Source organism: Larus michahellis, chromosome 1 (genome assembly GCF_964199755.1).
Source record: "Larus michahellis chromosome 1, bLarMic1.1, whole genome shotgun sequence".
Lineage (NCBI taxonomy): Eukaryota > Metazoa > Chordata > Aves > Charadriiformes > Laridae > Larus > Larus michahellis.
The window spans coordinates 32955973-32967319 of record NC_133896.1 but is presented as its reverse complement, the minus strand read 5'-3'; the positions used below and the strand labels follow the sequence as shown (position 1 = coordinate 32967319).

The 11347-nt window shown below is 44.8% G+C and overlaps 1 protein-coding gene across 1 annotated transcript in view; it reads left to right on the top strand.

Moving 5' to 3' along the window:
• The first annotated feature begins 1613 nt into the window (after positions 1 to 1613).
• PRICKLE1 (prickle planar cell polarity protein 1) overlaps positions 1614 to 11347 on the top strand; it is a 67119-nt gene continuing 57385 nt past the window's right edge. The window contains exon 1 of the mRNA XM_074564525.1: positions 1614 to 1844. The gene's annotated coding sequence lies outside the window, so the exon portion shown is untranslated. The remainder of the gene's footprint in view (positions 1845 to 11347) is intronic.

The following is an 11347-nucleotide window of genomic DNA, read 5'->3' as shown; positions in this document are numbered from 1 at the left end:
AGGAGACATACAAATTCATCCTGATGGAAAAAGTGATGGAGACCTCTAATAATGAGGTTTCACCCGTCTGTACAAGTGTCTTTGCTTTCTCTCTGAAAAACTCCATGCAGATGCAATCTGAAAATGTTTATTTTCAGACTTGGATAAGATTTAAAAGGAAGTGTTCAGCAACATGACGGTGACACCACATCCAGACAGCAAGGAAACAGCAGAGCAGAGCACCCAGGGTTAGAATTGCAGCTGAAACTTTTAAGGTGATAAGTAAGCTTAACACTCTTGCCTGTAATAAAGTTGTAGCCTAGGGTTGTAGTCTAAAGTCGTTTCCTGTGAGTATTACTTTTTTATTTTTTTTCAAATACAGAAAGATGATTTTGACCAGATTGGATTCCAGACAAAAAACTTACTCTGTTAACACAGGAAAACCAAATGCGCTTCAAAACACAAAGGGAAAATTGCCATTTCCTAACCTCAAATAATTCCTTGTTTAGAGAATCAAGAGAGACACTGCCAGACAACAGACCAAATTTTAGCTTTATATGAAGCTTTCACAGTTCTAAACACGTTTGTTTCACCAAGTGGGGAGAGTTTGTGATCACTTAGAAGCCACTCTGGTAAAATTAACTTGCTCTCCAATTTGCATCTATAGAAAAAATACAACATTAAGTTAAACGTCTTCATTGTTACTCATCCTTCCCTTTGATTTTTTCATCAAGGATTTAAGCACTGTGAGACCCTGGAAAATCAGGAGCTCAACTCATGTTGCCTAAAGGGCGCGAGGCGTGAGTAGCTGAGACAAGGGTGGTGAACTCCAGCGGCTTAAATAGATGCCAAAGATGCCGGTAATAGCGTAAGGGGAGGGATTTAAACGTGCACCTGGCTGCTTCAGCGTCCCTTTAATGCCTACCCTGTTCGTTTCACCATCTGATTTACGGCAACACCGGGGCTGCTTTGCTTTGGGAAAAGCCCACCGCTGCCAACGATATCAGGGAGCTTTTCTAAGCCTGGTGGCTACAGGCTCCACGCACTCGGGAGGGCGAGGGACAACGGCAAGGAATGACGGTGAGGGACGACGGCGAGGGATGATGGTGCGGGACCATGGCCAAGGATCATGGTGGCCCCGTTCCCTCCAGCAACGCCCTGGATACAACCGGTGCGTGTGTGCAGCCCATTGACAACACCGTGGGCCGCAACCACCTTCGCCCTCTCGGCGAGGAGCCACCAACTGGTCTCAGAGCTCCGTCTGACCGGGGCAAACGGAGCGGGGGGAGCCTGCCCGTCCGCCTGCTCCCTGGCCTTCCCAAATTGGTGTGGGGGGGAGGGGGGGGAAGGGTTTTTCACAAGTTTTGCCCATGCCCCCTTGGTCTCCCACCGGCACCGCGCCTCCCCTCGCCCCGCCGCCGCCGGTCATCCGGGCGGTGCCGGGACCGGGCCCCGCCCCTCGCGCCCCGCCCCTCGCGCCCCGCCCCGCCCCGCTCCGCTCCTCCCCGCCGGGTTTCCCGAGCCGCCGGCCGCCCCGGCCCGACGACGATTGGTGGGGCGCGGCGGGCGACAGCCAATGGGGGCGGCGGGAGGCGCATGTCGCCGTGCCGGGCGCGGGGCGGTGGAGCCCCATTAGGGCGGGGAGCGGGCGCGGGGTTCGGCCACTCGCGGCGGGGCGGTGGCGGCGACGGAGCGGGCTCCGGCCGGGGCGGACTCTCCCCTCCCCTCCGCGGCGCTGCCGGAGATGCGCTTCTCTCGCCGGCACTGACTCCGCGGGAGCCCGCCTTCCCCCGCCGTCGATGTGACGGACCCTTTCCTCGCCGCTCGGGAATACGTCGACGCGGTTCGTCCGCGCTGCGGGGAGGGTAAGTGGCGGCTCCCGGGGTGACTGAGGGGCGGGATGCTCGGTGGGCCGCGACAAGCCCGCCCGGGGTTTGCATGGCCGAGAGGTGCCCGTAAGGAGCCGCCCGAACCGGGAGCCGGCGCTTGGCAGCGCCGTCCTGCGCGGAGTTGTTGGACGGGGGCCGCCGACTCGGGAGAGCGGGGTGGGGGGCTCCCGGCGAGCCCCGCCGCGGCTGTCGGGGGTTGGGGGCCGGGGGGGAGGATGGCGCGGCGCCGGCTCGGTGCGACCGGCGGAGCGGGTGGCGCCGGGGCCGCCGGTCTGGATGAGGGTCCGGATGCGGGAGCTCAGCTGTTGCCTGTCAGTGGGGTGACAACTGGCCTCTTCCAGGCAGCCGCCGCCTCCTCCTTGTCCTCAGCGAAGTGTTCGCCACCGGACGACCTCCAGCCCCGAGCCGGGGGCGACCTCGGTCCGGCATCCTGCGGGCTCTCCCCCCGAGCCCGCTGTGTTGCTGGGGGGTAACCCCCCTTCTCCCTTCCGACAGCACCGAAATATGCCTTTATTTTTTTCCTTCCTCAATGAAGAGAGCTCTGGAAGGGCGATGGACACTCCCCGAGCCTCTTCTCCCAGAATATTTATTCCCACCGCCGGTTTCCAAACTCCAGCGTTTATCCTCGGGCCGGGCTGAGTCCAGGGCGCCTTCCTTGTGGTCCCAGCCCGGGGCGGCCGGGTCTGGCCTCGGCCGGGGATCTGTCACTATGCCCCCAGGGGGGCTGCCCAGGAAAGCAAAATAAAGCACCCGCCAGTACCAGTGTTTCTAAATGCCATCAACTGGAGAGCCAGGAAACGCGGCAGGGGATATTTTACAAGCTCTCTGAGAAATGTTTATACAGAGGATTTAAAGGTTAACAATGCGTTTTCCTTACATACTGAAACCTAAAAGGTGGCAAAAATAAATGGCTGGTGTTACTGCTGGCAAAGTTCGCTGTTTATCTGGTGACTGAGGTCTTTAAACTGCACATTTTGCATGGCAAACTCGGAGTGACTACTGAGATGTTCTGGTAGGATGTGTTTCTCCTGCCTTTATCTCTAGTTACTGTTATTTCTAGGAGGAATTACTGTTATTTTTATTACTTCTCTACAGCCCAGGTATATCAAAGTGGCCAGGTTTTCATCCCAAAATGCCAGCAGGTCAGAGTGGGCTTGGAAGGGGAAGGAAGGGGAGAGGAGGGAAGGAGAGCAGTTACTCTGACTGCAGTGACAGATCCTTTCATTTCTCACCGCAGAGCCCCGGATGAGCCGGGCTGGTGCAGTTCTGCCAACAACATGGTTAATTGTGTCCTGTAAATCAAGGTCCACGGAGCTGCTTGCTTTCTGTATAACAAAAGGTTTTGTAATGAGTAAGCCCAGATCAGTCATATAAAAATTTTAACATCAACTGGGCAAGGTGTGTGTGGGGGGACCTTACAGGGTTAATAGCTAAACTATTAAGATTGGAGTCAGATGTGGGTAAAAGCAACAGGAGAGTCTGGTTTTTCCTAATATCCTGTAGTATGATAACTCTGAAGAAGGTAATTGTTTAAAAAAAAAAAAATCTGTTTCAATTTAAGATTTATTAAGCAAGAAGAACCTTACGTAAACATCAGAATCCTTTTCTTGTTTGGAAAGGCAAGAAATGGCTAGAAATGTCATCTGAACTTAAAAGTGAAAGACTACAAACTATGCGTGGATTTTCATGCGTATGTGCAAGAATGTTATTAATCTCATTTTCAACTAGCTTATTCTACATCTTAGGGGGACCAGGGCGTTCAGCTCAGGCTTTTGGCAAAATGGCTTCTGTGCTTTTATTTTTCCCCTTAGCAAACGAGTTCTTTCTAATATTTAATAAGATGTTTAGAATACAGGAGTAGGAGATAGCAAGTGTCTTCCAAAGAAGGAGAAAAGGAGGGGGCAGGAGGGGGGAGCCAGGTTTTACTTACATATATAATAAGTTGGGAATGTAAGTTTGTGTATAAGGAGGAGATCTGAAGAATGACTTGGCAGGCTAATGACCTGGCTTTTCAGAACTTCCAAGAGTTTGGTCTGTCTCCCCCTATGGTTATAATAAGAGATTAAATGCATTTGGCATATTTAATTAATTAGCATATGAAAATCATATGGCTTTTACTTTGTCATTGTTTTCCTGTGAAACTTTTCTATGCTAATGAACGTCTACATTTTACAGGGTAATTTAAATGGCTTTGGTTTATATTATGTCTTTGCAGATTGCTTTGACCCTTTCTAAAGCTGCAGCCTTTGTATCCCAGCCTAAAAGTCCTTTCCCTTTGTAATATGGATCTTGCTTAATATATTGTCAACGGCTGCTCTACACAGCTTCTAACAGATCAGACTGAGAGTTGCACTTAAATTTAAAGCCTCTGTTTGCTTAGATGCTGTGTCTTGTGCATTCCAGAGTTAATTGTATGTGCAGTGGTGAAGTCCATTTAAAACAAACAAACAAGCTGGGTTTTGTTTCTGTTTTCAAGCACTACCTTATCCTAAAGTAAAGAGATCCCTGCTGTTGGGGTATAAAAACACGCTCTGAAACATTACTTTTTCTTTAAAAAAAAAAAAATCACAAAGCATCATTTGTGTTTCTGGGAAAATTGTGTGATATGATGTTGTATGAAGAATACTTGATTATGGGATTGGTGCATCGTGACCAAGTGGCTTATATCAAGATTCACTTTGCCCCCTTGTATTAAGGCTTAAACTTCATTTTGGCCAGCACTATTTTCTGCTTCTGCTGTTTAAACAGAGGTAAACTTGAGGTTAGCTCTAGTCATTAGTGTGTGCTTGGTGTAAGCCATGCATGCTTAGGTCCTGCTCCTGGAAATGTTTACAGAAATGAGTAGCTTTTACTTGTGTGCTTAAATTGTTTGGATTAGGAGTTGTATAATGGGAAGAACCAGCTTGGAAGGATACAGCACAGCTATCGCTCATCTTCCCCCCCCCCCCCCCCCCCACCTTATCGCTGAAGAATGATGGGAAGAAACATGTTTTGCAAGTAATAGCGCACTGAAGTCGTGGCATTTCTGGCAGAAATTCCCAGATAGACTATCAGATCACAATTTGCCAAAATTGCACGCTTTTTACAGAAGCAGCTCTTTGGCTGCTGGTTCATTGTCAAAGTGTATTTCCAGTTACTGAAGAAAATTTCACAAGTGGTCTGCTGTAACTCTTCCTCTTGTATTTTGCTTGTTTATATTGTGCACTAAATAAATTATACTCTTTTTTTTTTTTTTTGGCAAAACTAATGGAGCAAATGACTTCTCAGCACAAACTGACAATACTTCTCAAGCACGTTCTTGTGCAAGGAGGCTTTTTTAAATGTACAAAATGAGTGAAGTGCCTCAGATAGAAGAGGTACGAGCCAATACAAACATTTTTAGTATTTTTAAAATATCTGTAAATGACAGCTTTTTGCTAGTTTACCTTTTCTTGGAAGTCTGTCTGGAAGGCTAATTCCTTAAAAGTTCTTAAACAGAACCATAAGATTGGGGAGTTGCTTTTCAAGATCATTTTGAACCGATCAAGCTCTGAGTGTTTTGCTAGTTAGTAAACCTGGGGTAGGCAGTCTCTCAGGCAGGCCTTTCATTTCCAGCGGATTACACATCAACAAAAGCTGGAACTGTGTTATTTCAGTTGTTTTGTACCAAAGTCATGTATTCTTGTCTAAGGTTTGTGTTTGAAACATTGATTTATAGCTCCTGATAGCTCTTGCTGTTCTGCCTTGCGTGTTTCTCGCCTTCATTTTCTGTCTCCCCCCTCCCTTACTCTCTAGTTCTACCAAGTTGGCAATAAAGTGATAAGTATTATGGAGTGTGCTTGTAGGTTTATATCTGTAACAGTTTCATTCAGTTGCCCTTCTTTTATCTAAGCACAGATCCCACAGCTTGCAATTACAGTCTTTGACTTCAGTAACAATTCTGGTTTTTTGAAATGTTTCCAGTTACATACAATATTGGCTTCGTGGAGCAGCTGCATGCCAAAAAAGCATTTCCAACTGCCATCCAAATATTGAAATATGATTGCTTTGCTTTTATTTAGAATAAATTTTGTTTCCTGTGATGTTTTCATAACCACCTTTTTGAGCTTGGTGCTTTCTAATCTTGCATCAAGTAGCCCCAGTCTTAATATTACATGATTCCAGAACCAGGCTTGTCTGACGGCAACATGCCAAAGCCGTATCTAATGTTTGTGTTAATGTGTTGTATATGAAAACTGACTTCTCAGTGGATTTGATCGCTGATTTGTATAATTGCAACCAGCATGATTAAAAATCTGCATGTCAATATCATGATGCTTATAATAAAACTTATGGATTTTTTTCTTTTAAGCGGGGCAATGTTAGTCCCTTGGATTCTCTCAAAGGGGGTCTTCATTGTCCAAACATCTTCATTTCTGAAGGTGCTTGAGTGTTTTAAAAAGAAAATAAGAACATAAATGCAGTTATGAATATAGTAACGTAGGCTTCAGATCACACTGTGTGGTAGGACTCCTGCATCCTCTTGTTCTGTAGGAAAGCTCATCTTCTCTCACCAATCTTAGGAGTGAAATGAAAGAATTGTGCAATTGAATCTTTAAACATCTCTGGACAGATAGTGCTATGCCACTCCTCAAAGCACACATCTCTTCTGTATTCCCGTGCTCCTCATTGGAGCAATGTAAACCACCTCTGACACAAGTGCTGTAATTGTTCTGCTTTACCCCTTTTACTCTCCCCTAATCTCTTCATTAACAAAGTTCTCCTGTGACAGAGATAGTGCTAGCTCAGCAAGAGGCTCTGCCGAGGCACCTGGGCGCTCTTGCTCAACCCGTCGAGCGCATGGGCAAGTCGGACACTGCCCTCCCCCATAGCCCATTTCTGTAGCAGGACAAACGCACAATAACTGGGGCACAAATTGAAAGCCGCCTTGCGCTTTCAAGTGGGGATCAACTTGTCTAACCACAGTAAAAGCTGACTTGTTTTCAAGTATGTTAAAAATTAGTGCATGATTAGTGAAGGTGTCTTTTAAAATCTCTTTTTGTAATCAAGTGTTACAGTTAATCACCCAGAAGTTCAAAAGTCTTTATGTAAAGAAATTGCATGTGTTTGTGTGCATACTTTAGGACTAATGTATTTTTACCTTATTTCAGCATCTTTGCAGGAATTGGTATTTTTGTAGGAAAAAAAAACTTCACATGCTGAGATGACTGCTCAAAGTGTGAATATTTATATACTTTAAAATGAATTTTATGAAGGCATTGAAGAAATGTCTGAACCTAGTGTATTTGCATCTATATGTACAGACTGCTAAATGAATTATGCTAGGTCTAGAACCTCACTGGTGAATTGCAGATGTCTTTTGTAAAAGTATACATATGGCTTTCTGAGAGCTTTGAACTGTTTTCTCATGCTTTGCTCATCAGAAAGATCATATGGATAACTTCATTGTGAGAGGCTTTTTCAGTCTTGTTTGCAAAGCATGGTGGATCTGTGTGATAAATATTGACCTCCCATTCATCCTAGGACTGAAATGAGTTCGTTCTGTGCGTATGGAATATGGGAATAAGATACACAGAGGATATGTTTATGTTTAACAAAACTAATAGTATAAAGCGAATGCAAAGGAACTTATAAGCCTAAACAGCTTGGCAGGCCAATAGCCAACGAATGTCTTAGAGTATTGCCAAACATGTAGAAAGCAGACCAGGCTCTCATCTGTCCCGAGGTACTGGAAAAGTACATAATTTCCAGCCTGGTAAGGATGCTGTTACCCAGGATGCAGCTTTGTTCTGTCCTCTCAGCAGCTCGGGGTAGGTTTGGATTTCCACAGGTATCTCCTAGGAGGTACCACCACTATTCAGCAGAAACGTGAGCTGCCTAAAAAGTACGCAGTTGTGTTACAGAATCACAGAATGGCAGGGGTTGGAAAGGACCTCTGGAGATCATCTAGTCCAACCCCCCTGCCAAAGCAGGTTCACCTAGAGCAGGTTGGACAGGAACGCATCCAGATGGGTTTTGAATATCTCTAGAGAAGAAGACTCTACCACCTCTTTGGGCAGCCTTTGCCAGTGCTCTGGCACCCTCAAAGTAAAGAAGTTTTTCCTCATGTTGAGATGGAATTTCCTGTATTTTAGCTTGTGCCCATTATCCCTTGTCCTGTCACTGGGCACCACTGAGAAGATTCTGACACCATCCCCTTGACACTTGCCCTTTAGATATTTATAAGCATTGATGAGGTCCCCTCTCAGTCTTCTCTTCTCCAGGATAAACAGACCCAGGTGTCTCAGCCTTTCCTCATAAGAGAGGTGCTCCATTCACTTGATCATCCTTGTAGCCATCCGCTTGACTTTCTCCAGCAGTTCCCTGTCCTTGAACTTGGGGGTCCAGAACTAGACACAGCGCTCCAGATTTGGCCTCACCAGGGCAGAGTAGAGGGGGAGGGTGCCCCTTGGCAACTCTTCTCTGCAGCCAGATCCCAGAGTTTGGGTCCCCTTTTGTGGGGCATTGGCCTCTCCTTAGAAGGCTCTTGGAAGGGAGCTGTATACTCGGGTGAGGCTGGAGAGAGCATCTGTGTGGTAAGAGGGAGCCCTATGTGTTGCTCTTGTGTTCAAGTAGGAGCTCCCAAAAAGCTGTGGAAGCTCTCACAGCGAAGGATGCTGCTGAGTGGGTTAGTGAGCTGAATGGTTGATTTAGCTGTTTGTGAATCCAGTCAAGGGCTTTACCCTCCCGACCTTTCATACAGACAATCTGCTTGGGCAATCTTTGCAGGGGATTTCAGGTGGTGCGAAGCTGTAGTTCAGTGGTCCAGGCTAATAGCTCATTTCTTTCTCAATATATGATTTTCCAGTTATATAAAACTGTTGATTTCATGCAAGAACAGCTCTTGCGGTTTTAGAGTAACTGTTAATATATTGAACTTGAGCAATGCAGGTATTTGATTGAACTGAAGTGACCACAGCGACAAGCAGGCATCAGTTTCATTACTGCAGATTTATTGCTTTTCAGGCTTCTTTGCAAAATCTCCCCTGACGCTCAGAGCTCTATTGTCTAGTTCTGAATCTGCCATCTTTTAGGCTGTAATTTTGGTAGGTTAGTTTTTATTGTCTTCCTGTCTGTCTCATATTGTACTGTAGCTGTTTATAAACCTTTTTGACCTATCAGTTGATGTCTTATTAGTCTGGAGCTGATGCTGTAAAGAGGTACTGATATGATGAGGACTCTTTGGCTGTGGTATAGTAGTGCAAAGGTATACTTGGTGGCCTTATTTTAGGAATTGGGGTGATACCAGACTCCTGTTCATTTAAGGCTTTCTTTTTTAACTTCGATGTGTAAGTCAGTGTTCAACATCCAAATACTAACTCTGAAAAACTCAAAGTTGGATATTCAAGGGTGTATGTGTTTGTTCTTGGGTTTCTTTCCACCTTCCCATGGCCTCTGGAAGGAGACTGATGCTTTGAAAGAACAGGTCTCATGAAAATCAGCAGGTATATCTTGAATTATGCAACACTTTTTCTGCAGGTAGCAGTCATCCTCCTTCAGACAATTCTGTGCGTTTATCTTCTTCCTGCTTTGTTGTGTACTAAATCAGCCAATATTTAATGTAATTGTGAGAAGAGAATCTAGACGTATTTTTGAAAGGAAACTGCCGGTATGTCTTCCTACTGGAGTGCAGGGGGAAGCTTAAACACCAGTATGTAAGCTGCAACATCGGTTGTGCACCGGTGAAGGTGGGGGGAAAAGCAATACCAAAGAGGCAGTTACAGTGATATTCTGTCAGTGTTGGACTCTGAATGAGTATGAATGACTTCAATCTTGTATTTCTATGGTATATAAACCTGATAAAACAATGTAATAAGTCTGTATTCCCTCTGTAAAATACTATTTCCCTTGCACTGTTGCTTAGTTGTGCTAGCACAGCTTGAGCAGGAAAGTAAAGATGGTTTTGAAAATGTTTGGGCATTTTCTTGCTTTTTGTTTTAAGTGAGCTTCCCAAATCCGTACAGACACATACGATGATTGTGTTAGTGCACAGAGCTGCTCACCAGAGTGGTGAAGGACGAGCTTCCAAACCATGTGCTACTACCCCAAAAAATAGACCATAAAGCCATAGCTTCTGTTGTCTCACAGGTCAAACCATGAAGTGGTTTTGTCTGACTTGAGTTCCAGTCACAAGTGTTGCTTTTTCATCCGGACAACTAATTTTACAGTAGTTTGATCCTGAAGGGTTTTGGAAGATCATCTGCCTGAGCTCGTGTGTGAGTGATGGTTATGCACCACTTCTAGTCATGCAAGTAGTTCAGACTTCTCTCCCACTTCCCAGTTTCTGGGAGTGGAAAATCTGTGTCCTTCACAAAGAAAATGGCCTGCTCCTCATTTTATAGAGTAACTGTAGGAAAATATAACTCAATGGTGTTTGTCAGAAAGAAAATACAATATTCATTTCTAAAATTTTATTTTAAAGCCAGTTTAATGATTGGGCTTCTGATTTCTTAATACCAATCCCAAGTCTTCAAAAAAAAAAACCCACCCTGGATAAGCTGCAAGTTCCCCACCACCACCCCCAGCTAGAGCCTCTTTGCCTGCCTTTGCTTGTGTACTCTATCGGTTTCACAGTTCATATACTTGTGTTTTTTTAAAATCTCCCTGTGCACTCTGGTGGGAAACATGTCTGCTGTTTCCTTTCAAACACACAAGGCTTGATTCTCCTCTCACAATGGCATAAATTGTGAAGAACTCCACTTGAAATCAATGGAAGTAAAGACATGTAAAATGGGGTGAGAGAAGAGCCCGGCCTCTGGTTTCTATTTTTAAGTGAGTCTGGTTAACCTAAAATTGTTCAATGTGCCACTGTGACTTCAGTTTGTAGATATCAGTTGCTGTGCTTGTTTCTCTTCGTACATAATGTTTCATTTTCGTATATAATGTATTACAGCTAGTACCCCTAATCATTATGTTTATTTCTTTTATTTAATACCTCAGTACTACTACATCAATTTTGGTAGTTAATAAGCAATATGCATGGTTAAGTACTTACCTTACTAGGGACAGATCTTACAAAAAGTCAGGGGTGCAGCTGTATTCCTGTGCAAGTCCCGAAGGAAAGAAGGCTGGATTGGCTCTATCCAACTTAAACTTTTTGTGGTTTTCTATTGCTTTAGTAGTTCTAATCTGTGAATCTTGTTCCTCATTATCCATGTTCAAAATGCTAATTCTTGATTATTGTTGTTTTTCCTGTGCTTGTGAAATATTCAGCTCCATTCTTATTCTTTGTACATAGTCAAGAACTTTAATTGCAAATTTTCTCTGAACAGTTAAGTATTTGGCAATAAAACTGGAATATCCACACGCAATTTCTGCCATTGCTTAAGTATTGGTGGTTACTCACATTTGTTTATTTTTTGGCAATGGATTATGGTCCTTAATTACCATCAGTAGTCAAATAACTGAATGAGATTATACAGCAGTGCTGTAAAAACTATTCATGCTAGGTATGATCTGTA